Here is an 11,695-nt window from a genome sequence, read left to right as displayed (position 1 = left end):
AGTACCTCTATCGGTTCTCCCTTCTATTCCAGTCTCGTATTGTTCGTGGAAAGAAGGATTGTCGGTATGCCTCTGTGTGGGCTCTAATCTCTCTGATTTTATCCTCACGGTCTCTTCGCGAGATATACATAGGAGGGAGCAATATACTGCTTGACTCTTCGGTGAAGGTATGTTCTCGAAACTTCGACAAAAGCCCGTACTGAGCTACTGAGCGTCTCTCCTGCAGAGTCTTCCACTGGACTTTATCTGTCATCTCCGTAACGCTTTCGCGATTACTAAATGGTCCTGTAACGAAGCGCGCTGCTCTCCGCTGGATCTTCTCTATGTCTTGTATCAACCCTATCTGGTACGGATCCCACACTGCTGAGCAGTATTCAAGCAGTGGGCGAACAAGCGTACTGTAACCTACTTCTTTTGTTTTCGGATTGCATTTCCTTAGGATTCTTCCAATGAATCTCAGTCTGGCATCTGCTTTACCAACGATCAGCATTATATGATCATTCCATTTTAAATCACTCCTAATGCGTACTCCCAGATTATTTATGGTATTAACTGCTTCCAGTTGCTGACCTGCTATTTTCTAGCTAAATGATAAAGGATCTATCTTTCTGTGTATTCGCAGCACATTACACTTGTCTACATTGAGATTCAATTGCCATTCCCTGCACCATGCGTCAATTCGCTGCAGATCCTCCTGCATTTCAGTACAATTTTCCATTGTTACAACCTCTCGATACACCACAGCATCATCTGCAAAGAGCCTCAGTGAACTTCCGATGTCATCCACCAGGTCATGTATGTATATTGTGAATAGCAACGGTCCTACGACACTCCCCTGCGGCAGACCTGAAATCACTCTTACTTCGGAAGACTTCTCTCCATTGAGAATAACATGCTGCGTCCTGTTATCTAGGAACTCCTCAATCCAATCACACAATTGGTCTGATAGTCCATATGCTCTTACTTTGTTCAGTAAACGACTGTGGGGAACTGTATCGAACGCCTTGCGGAAGTCAAGAAACACGGCATCTACCTGTGAACCCGTGTGTATGGCCCTCTGAGTCTCGTGGACGAATAGCGCGAGCTGGGTTTCACTTGACCGTCTTTTTCGAAACCCATGCTGATTCCTACAGAGTAGATTTCTAGTCTCCAGAAAAGTCCCAGGAGTACGCAATGCGCGTCGTCGTCGTAGCTGCAGTGTTGCGAGCCAGTGGGTCCAAAGGGGCAGAGCGCAAGGGCGAGCTGCCACCTGCGAAGTCGCCCGTGTGTCTCTCCTGCCACTCTGCCCCAGCAGACTGGTTTCAACAACACGCTGACCAGTCGATTGTTTATGCATACAGTAGGTTTTTACAGTCAAATTGAACAACGCACCGAAATTGGTTCCTGCGACCACGTCAGCCACAGTCATGGGAATAAGTATTCATACTGCAGGTGGTGACGAACTACGATGGTCTGTTGTGATCAACGACCTATATAAACAACATAGACTGGCTATGGCACCGCCATCTTTGAAGCAACTTGAAAACTGAGCCGCCATGTCTGTACCGTCAAGGTGCAGCCGACGCTGTTTACCATGCTGGGATCCGACTGGCCACGGGTGCTTATCGGACCAGTCCCGTACCCAGCCTCTGTGCTGAGGCTGGCGAACCGCCACTTACCATCCGGCGGCAGCTCCTGCTGGTGCGCCAGGCTTGTAAGTTTCTTGCAGCTCCCAGCTCGCCTGCTCACCGTCTTGTTGCCCATCCACCTCTGGACCGCCTTTTTTCCCGCCGTCCGCGGGCTACGTTGCCGTTTGGGATCCGTCTGCAACGTGTACTAGAGTCCCTAGGTGTGGAGTCTGTACAACCCCAAATCCTTGGGTTTTAACCGCCTGCCACCCTGGTTACTGAAGAGGCCCGGAGTGATTTTAGATTTATTGCAGTACAAGAGAGATTGCGCTCCTGCCACCGTTTTTAATGCAGCATTTTCTGCCATTTTATCTGAGCACCACGACTATGTAGCTGTTTTTACGGATGGGTCGAAAAAATAGGATTCTGTTGGTTGCTCAGTTGTTTTTCCGGATCGTGTCCTCAAGGTCCGACTGCCCCAGACTTTAACTGTCTTCGATGCAGAATTGTTTGCGATCTTGCGGGCACTGCAGCACATGAGACATTCTTCCTCTCCTAAATTTGTTGTCCGTTCCGATTCACTCAGTGCCCTTCACTCATTGCATCCGGCAGACAAAATTGTCCAGACCATCCGGGATGCCCTCCTCCGACTACAGCGACTGGGGAAGGTTGTAGCTTTCTGCTGGGTTCCGGGGCATGTCGGCATTGCTGGGAATGAAAGGGCAGATCTCGCAGCCGAGGAGGCGTGCCTCGCCCCACAAGTATCTCAGTGTGCTATCCCCTTGCACGCACTCACGGGTCATGCGTCGGTGGGAGGACGAGTGGCTGGAAGTGACTGACAGTAAGCTCCGTATAGTCGAGTCCACAACGCGTGTGTGGTGTACTTCCTTTCAGCCCCGTCGACGGGACGAGGTTCTCCTCACTCGGCTTCGGATAGGCCACAGCCCTATGACGCACGGCTTCCTGCTCCGGCGAGAGGACCCTCCAATGTGTGGTGCTTGTGGCGTCCAGGTCACTGTGCGCCACGTTTTACTGGATTGCGTTTTATTTTCTGACCAGCGGGTCGCGGCTGACTTGCCAGCGGACCTGCCATCTCTTTTGGGCAACACTCGGACGAATGTGGTTAAAGTTTTAAAGTTCTGTGCCCTGTCAAATGTTTTTACAAAGATTTTAGGGAGAGGATTTTAATTTGCTCACTGTGTGACAAGCTCGCCCATATTTTATGTATGTGGCCAGCCAATAACAATTTCCTGTGACATACTTGTTGCTATGTTTCCCCTTTCCTTAGGTTTTACTTTCTTATGTAGCATTTTCCTTCTTTTCCCGCTTTCTTTGAGTGTGTGCTTTAGTTTTCTTAGGTCTGTCCACATTGGTTCCTTTTAATGTGTGTCAGGGCGCTGATGACCTCGATGTTGAGCGCCCATAAGCCCCAACACACCACCACCACCACCACCACCACCACCACACGTCGTCTGCTAATACTGAATGTTGTTATTGTTTACTACGCATGGCGTAAAAAAAAAGCCAATCTGCACTGACAATCTGATTTCTCTACTGTAAAACATATAGTGATGAAGGCTAAAAGAAATGAAACACACTTCTGACATCGATTAATCGAAAAGTTTATTACGGAATGTTGCAGTTCAATTCGCTGCAATGCCATATAAATTAAGTAAAAAACAATTTTAAATAGTTCAGTAGGTCCAAAAACGATCAATTGACAGCGCAGGACCTTTCATTGTCCCTTAAACAATATAAGTTTGTATATATTTGCCAAATATGTTTCCCTCTTTCTTCCATTGGCCTGGTTTTTGCACAAATGGTGTAACCTACAATTAAAATACTATTTTAACAGCATCCCGACTAGAAAAGAGTAATGTGACTCTTCTCCAAAGTCAGCTGGCACCGTCAGATGGTCAAAATCGAGTAAATAAATTCGGCCTGTCACCCAACATTCTGAACAATTCCACACACATCTACAGAAGGAAGTTCTTCTTCCATATTAAGGTTTGACAGTCCCTGAAAACCCTTTCTGCCACTCTTAACCATTTGAATACACCATTTGGAGCAGTAAGAAAACTATTTTTGATGCATTTTATTGCAATGAAACCTGTTTTCCATCAGTTTCCTCCAATTTACGGAGGTACTGCTGCAGTAAATTAAGTTTCACACTTGCTGTTAAACCATTAAGAAAACAATAGCCAACAAGAATTTTCCAACTCTTATTAATCCCAGTGACCATAAACACTAGTGCTTCTTTTGCTATTTGGCTATCATCGCTTTCCTCACACCTCAGACCTTATTACCATCCCATATTAAGTCTTTTTTATGAGCCATCTCATCGAACATAAGTGCAGCTAAAATAGGTCCTGAACTACGTTTTTTTAAGGTTTCTTCTGTAAATCCAGGACTGCCATTTACTGTAGTTGCCCACCTGCGGAGTGTTCGAGGATGGGGTAATTTAACAAACTTCCTCAAATAATTATAAGCTTTGGAGGAGTAAAAATTGAGTGTAAGGGCAATTGTCTTATTTCTCTAGGATATTCAGGAATTGAACATTTGTTTTGCACTGCAAAAAGTGCTTCAGAATATCACTATTTTTGTCACATCCTATCACTTCAAAAGCACAGTCTTGAAGTCTTTTATTTTGGCCTACAACCACTGTTTTATATGTCACAATTTGTTTATTCTTCTTGAAACACTTTGCCTTGCATGTTTCGCTTGCTTCCTCAGCTTCTCGGTCCTTTTCTGTAGTGCCTCATAACTCTGTTTCAATTTTTTGGGGCTAGGCAAACAACAAGAATTATCTGTATGGTCATTCTGATTCACTCTTTCACCTACAAAAATGAAATCTTACCATTAAGTTTTAATTTTCTTTAAACATACATCGATTAATAGTAAAATTCACACATAACCCATATAGCAAATAAATAACAGGAAAACTACGAGGTGCATTCAAGTTCTAAGGTCTCCGATTTTTTTTCTTCGGACTGGAAAGAGATAGAAACATGTGCATTGTTTTAAAATGAGGCCGCGTTCATTGTCAATACGTCACAGAAATGGCAGCACCGTACGGCAGATGGAATTTTACCGCCAGCGGCGAGAATGAGAACTGTTTTAAATACTTAAAATGGCGACGTTTTCCTTACGTGAACAGCGTGCAATCATTCGATTTCTGAATTTGCGTGGTGTGAAACCAATTGAAATTCATCGACAGTTGAAGGAGACATGTGGTGATGGAGTTACGGATGTGTCGAAAGTGCGTTCGTGAGTGCGACAGTTTAATGGAGGCAGAACATCGAGTGACAACAAACGGAAACAACCTCGGGCTCGCACGAGCCGGACTGATGACACGATCGAGAAAGTGGAGAGAATTGTTTTGGGGGATCGCCGAATGACTGTTGAACCGATCGCCTCCAGAGTTGGCATTTCTGTGGGTTCTGTGCACACAATCCTGCATGACGACCTGAAAATGCGAAAAGTGTCATCCAGGTGGGTGCCACGAATGCTGACGGACGACCACACGGCTGCCTGTGTGGCATGTTCCCGAGCAATGTTGACGCACAACGACAGCACGAATGGGACTTTCTTTTCATCGGTTGTGACAATGGATGAGACATGGATGCCATTTTTCAATCCAGAAACAAAGCGGCAGTCAGCTCAATGGAAGCACACACATTCACCGCCACCAAAAAAATTTCGGGTAACCGCCAGTGCTGAAAAAATGATGGTGTCCATGTTCTGGGACAGCGAGGGCGTAATCCTTACCCATTGCGTTCCAAAGGGCACTACGGTAACAGGTGCATCATACGAAAATGTTTTGAAGAACAAATTCCTTCCTGCACTGCAACAAAAACGTCCGGGAAGGGCTGTGCGTGTGCTGTTTCACCGAGACAACGCACCCGCACATCGAGCTAACATTACGCAACAGTTTCTTCGTGATAACAACTTTGAAGTGATTCCTCATGCTCCCTACTCACCTGACCTGGCTCCTAGTGACTTTTGGCTTTTTCCAACAATGAAAGACACTCTCCGTGGCCGCACATTCACCAGGCGTGCTGCTATTGCCTCAGCGATTTTCCAGTGGTCAAAACAGACTCCTAAAGAAGCCTTCGCCGCTGCCATGGAATCATGGCGTCAGCGTTGTGAAAAATGTGTACTCTCCAGGGCGATTACGTCGAGATGTAACGCCAGTTTCATCGATTTCGGGTGAGTAGTTAATTAGAAAAAAAATCAGAGGCCTTAGAACTTGAGTGCACCTCGTACCAGTAAATTTTCTTACTTTCCATTAAGAACGTAGAAACGTTTATGTCATTGTTAGCAAACGTTAGTGAGTTGTTACAGTCGTTTCCTAACCTGGAAAGGAGTTAGTTTTCTGTATTGTTCAGTGAAAGAACATAATAACAACAGTGTATTTAAGTGAAACGTGAATTCACGTGTGCTGTGGTATTAATAAAAGCAGTTTGTCTGACACATTCATACAATTTCACTTACCGTTATTACCATCATTTTTCCAAAATTAAATTGTCTACAACTTCTGTTGAAAACTTTGTGCAATTGTGTGGAATTAAAAAGAAAAACAAATTGGGCCAAGTAATTAATAAATTAAAAATTTTACGATATTACGTCTTTGCTTCTCTGGATGTTCTGGAAGACTACTGCAGATACATGTCTGAGTCATGTTTTATTAGATTCTCCAGACCAACAACAACAAAATAAAGGGAAATAGTGCTTTACTTTAACCTCGTACAGTTTTGCGATGGCTTCACATCAGCGAAGTTGCTAAATTTCAGGCAAAATCTTTTATTAGCCGTAGCTCCGTAACTAAACATTTGCGGACCTATGTATATGAACTTTTTTCTTTAGTTTTACTTGCAGAATAACATTAAAATATTTGCATGTCTTCGTGAATCACGCTGTATGTACGAAACCAGTATAGCATCATCGCACATATTTAAAATACGATGCAAAAATCGGTCACAGTTCTCGCACAGTCATACTGGTCGTAGCAGACGAACACAATAGCCACAACACATGTGAATTTCAAAATTTTCCCGGCGAATTGACTGTTCAAACAAATTTCGGGCTTGCAGCCGGTCGTCGTTCAATACTTCGCACGATATTTCAACTGGGCACCTGCCACTCATCTTCAGGTGAGCCGTCGCAGACTGGCGATAACGTCTTTTTTTTTCCCTTTATTGTGTTTCAGTTCCCCATCGGGGCGGGCTGGCAGCAGCATAGGCGCTGCTCTTCAGCCGAAAGACAGAACAAAACAATAGAAGACATTGAAAAACAGCAAAGGAGAGAATAAGGTGAACATAGATATAAAAAAGGGGGAACAGCATGGAAGACAAAAAAAAAAAAAAAAAAACGGGGTGACTGTAAAATGGAGATAACAAAAAACTGTTTAAAAGTAGCACATATAAAAAGCCACACACTGCGACGGTTAAAAGAACACAAGGCACGGTATGACTGGAGCATAAAGGTAGCGACGGGTGGCATAGCACATAACGTAACACTGACGGCGAACCTCAAGGCAGGACACAATTAAAATCACATCTCTTGACGCACACGAGTAACAGCACTAAACACAACACTGATGTGGTACACTGACGATGAGCAATACAGAGGATCTGCCAGGCGCTAGGAGATGAGGGAGACCTGAAGAAGGGAGGGAGTAGAAGAGATGGGGGAGGTGAGCAGTGGGCGCACGGGAGAGGGCCAGGTAGGGTGGGAAGGAGAGAGGCAGGTATGGGTTGCTGGGTCTCAGGGGAGGGGGGACGGAGGGAAATCCGCTCTGGGAGAAGGAGGAAAGAGGAAAGGGGGCCCTGGGGAGGGGGGGGGGGAGGCGCGATAACGTCCTCTTCTCCGCAATATATAGCGTACTGTAACTATTCTGCGCATGCGTCGAAGACTTGACAGTTGAACCACACTGCCCGCCGGCAGCGCCCTCGCTGGTGGAATAGTGGAACTCAGTCGCCCTCTGCGTTGCTGTTTGCCACGGCCGTCGGCGCACTCTAACGTCTTCGAATTGAGCAAATCGTGGAGACGATGGGATTCCGTGCACTGTCCAGCTGGTAGCCGCTGTCACGGTTTAACAGATTTTCCGCCAGTCGTATTTCTACGGATTCTTTAATAATGGAGTACCAGAAAGACGTTGCTGTGGACAAAATGATTGTTTTCTCATACTCCATTGAATGTCCAGTAGAAATACAATGTTCAGCAATAGCGGACTCGCTTGGCCGCAAAAGGCGGGTGTAACGTTGATGTTCAGTGCAGCGTTCTTTCACGGTGCGTGTGGTTTGACCTATGTAAGCCATACCACATTGGCACGGTATCTTGTAAATTCCGGCCTTTCGTAGTAACAGATTGTCCTTAACTGATGCCACAAGGTCCGCAATCTTCGATGGTGGGCGGAAAACCACTTTTACCTGAAATTTTCGGAGGATTCTTGCTATTTTAGACGAAGTGTTGCCAGCGAGAGGAAGAAAAGCTAAAGATTGTTCCGGCATGTTCTCCTCTTTATTCACTTCCTGCTTCTCAGTTTTAACTGTTAGTGCCCTGTTAATCTGCCGGATGGAATACCCATTTTCGCTGAATACTGTCTTTAGATAGGCGAGTTCTTGAGGTAAGCTATCTAGATCTGAGACAGTATGAGAATCCTCCGAAAATAAGTTCTTTACAGACGAATGGAAAAACTGGTAGAAGCCGACCTCGGGGAAGATCAGTTTGGATTCCGTAGAAATATTGGAACATGTGAGGCAATGCTGACCTTACGACTTATCTTAGAAGAAGGATTAAGGAAAGGCAAACCTACGTTTCTAGCATCTGTAGACTTAGAGAAAGCTTTTGACAATGTTGACTGCAATACTCTCTTTCAAATTCTAAAGGTCGCAGGGGTAAGATACAGGGAGCGGAAGGCTATTTACAATTTGTACAGAAAACAGATGGCAGTTATAAGAGTCGAGGGGCATGAAAGGGAAGCAGTGGTTGGGAATGGAGTGAGACAGAGTTGTAGCCACTCTCTGATGTTATTCAATCTGTATATTGAGCAAGCAGTAAAGGAAACAAAAGAAAAATTCGTAGTAGGTATTAAAATCCAGGGAGAAGAAATAAAAACTTTGAGGTTCGCCGACGACATTGTAATTCTGTCAGAGACAGCAAAGGACTTGGAAGAGCAGTTGAACGGAATGGACAGTGTCTTGAAAGGAGGATATAAGATGAACATCAACAAAAGTAAAACGAGGATAATGGAATGTAGTCGAATTAAGTCGGGTGATGCTGCGGGAGTTAGGAAATGAGACGCTTGATGTAGTAAAGGAGTTTTGCTATTTGGGGAGCAAAATAACTGATGATGGTCGAAGTAGAGAGGATATAAAATGTGGACTGGCAATGGCAAGGAAAGCGTTTCTGAAGAAGAGAAATTTGTTAACATCGAGTATATATTTAAGTGTCAGGAAGTCGTTTCTGAAAGTATTTGTATGGAGTGTAGCCATGTATGGATGTGAAACATGGACGATAAATAGTTTGGACAAGAAGAGAATAGAAGCTTGCGAAATGTGGTGCTACAGAATAATGTTGATGATCAGGTGGGAAGATCACGTAACTAATGAGGAGGTTGAATAGGATTGGGGAGAAGAGAAGTTTGTGGCACAACTTGACTAGAGGAAGTGATCGGTTGGTAGGACATGTCCTGAGGCATCAAGGGATCACCAATTTAGTATTGGAGGGCAGTGTGGAAGGTAAAAATCGTAGAGGGAGACCAAGAGATGAATACACTAAACAGATTCAGAAGGATGTAGGTTGCAGTAAGTACTGGGAGACGAAGGAGCTTGCACAGGATAGATTAGCATGGAGAGCTGCATCAAACCAGTCTCAGGACTGAAGACCACAACATCAACAGTAGTGACACCACGTCTCATCTCCGGTATTCAGAAAATTGTCACCTTCAGCTTCATATTTTCCAGCAGGTTCAAATGGTTCAAATGGCTCTGAGTACTATGGGACTTAACATCTATGGTCATCAGTCTCCTAGAACTTAGAACTACTTAAACCTAACTAACCTAAGGACAGCACACAACACCCAGCCATCACGAGGCAGAGAAAATCCCTGACCCCGCCGGGAACCCAACCCGGGAACCCGGGCGTGTTCCAGCAGGTCCCGACAGATTTCCATTCGATGAGTTTTTTTGTTCTTCTGTAAGCATTTGCGAGACCCATCTCGCACAGACTTTACGATAACCGAGATGTTCCGATACTGTTCCGACGGCCCGAGGTTCATCTTTGCACGCAATTCTGTGGTCTTAATCCACCGATCGCCACGGGTGAGTTGATCGAATGCTCTTCACTGCGAGGGATGGCAGACGTGCAGGGTTGACCGGACCGTGGCTTGTCATGCACACGCACTTCACCACCTCGAAAATACCGTACCCGTCGCCTCACATTGCTCACGTCTCTTGTATCGCCTCCATACACCTTCATCAAGTGCCGATGGATTTAAATCGGTGCAATTTCTTCAGCAGTGAGGAATCGAATCACACGTCGCTGTATTACAAGAGTGTCCACATCAGACTCCATTTTGGAACACTCTCCCACCGGCGCCAACTGCCGCAGAACAACGGAACCACCTGCAAATGAACGAGGAAGGTTCAACCACTAGCACTGCACCAACGACATCGGGCGCGGGCTTGCAAAGTCACAAAAAAAAAAAAAAAAAAAATAGGAAGCATTACTTTCGGAACGGCATCGTATAAAAACTGTATAGTACGGAATACATGAAGAATACAATGGGATGAGAAGTTCCGCCTTATGCAATACACCTTATTTCTTTTGTTTCACCCATACATGTTTCAGCACTTTTGTGCTATCATCAGTGGGTTCTATTTATTTTTAACTTACATTATATTATTGTCCTCTTGTTTTGGTAGCTGTTATGCTACACAATGTACAACATGTCATAGTTTTGAAGTTGTGGTAGGTTTTCCTGTTTTGTTGGCGAAGTAAATGGGCTTACTTCTTTGCCTGTGTTCGTGTGGCAATGCCGTTTATCGATTATTCAACACGTAATGGCAGCGAAAACTCCGCCTATGTTTTGAATAATCGATAAACTGCATTGCCACACGAACACAGGCAAAGAAGTAAGCCCATTTACTTCGCCAACAAAACAGGAAAACCTACCACAACTTCAAAACTATGACATGTTGTATATTGTGTAGCATAACAGCTACCAAAACAAGAGGACAATAATATAATGTAAGTTAAAAATAAATAGAACCCACTGATGATAGCACAAAAGTGCTGAAACATGTATGGGTGAAACAAAAGAAATAAGGTGTATTGCATAAGGCGGAACTTCTCATCCCATTTTCTTAGCAAGCACGGAAACAACAAGAAGAACTGCACCACAAGATGATGAAGAATACAATATTTAAAATGCACCGTGGGCTTGCAAAAAATGAAAATTGTAATAATTAGAAACATGAATAAAGTTAAATTTAAAACTGTTAGAAGGAAATGTTCAGCTGCAGAGACTTAACAGTATAGTTGAGGTGCAATTTTTCACTTAACAATAAGGCATTTCGCATGTTTGTAACAAATTTTAATTTATCACCACATGAACGCTAATTACACAGGCAGACGATGGAAAAACTTTTTTCCTAAAAATACCTTACCCTTATGTTTTTAGGGTGGGAAATCCAAATATGATACTTAAAAAACTGTATCACCCACCATTTCTTCACATTTTACTCTTAAATGTATTAAAATAAGTGATTTTTGAAAGAATTTCACAACTTTTATAGAGTTGAAATAATTTAGAAAGTAGATGTAATGAATGTAGATGACGTTGGTAGCACTGCTGAAAAACATTTGCTGGCACAAAAAGGTCGATTCTATTTTTGTATTAACAGTTGATGTTTTCAGAATGAGATTTTCACTCTGCAGCGGAGTGTGCGCTGATATGAAACTTCCTGGCAGATTAAAATTGTGTGTCCGACCGAGACTCGAATTCGGGACCTTTCCCTTTCGCGGGCAAGTGCTCTACCATCTGAGCTACCGAAGCACGACTCACGACTTCGCACGAGAGCTTC

This window comes from Schistocerca cancellata, chromosome 11, assembly GCF_023864275.1.
Source record: "Schistocerca cancellata isolate TAMUIC-IGC-003103 chromosome 11, iqSchCanc2.1, whole genome shotgun sequence".
NCBI lineage: Eukaryota > Metazoa > Arthropoda > Insecta > Orthoptera > Acrididae > Schistocerca > Schistocerca cancellata.
This window is presented reverse-complemented; position numbering follows the sequence as displayed.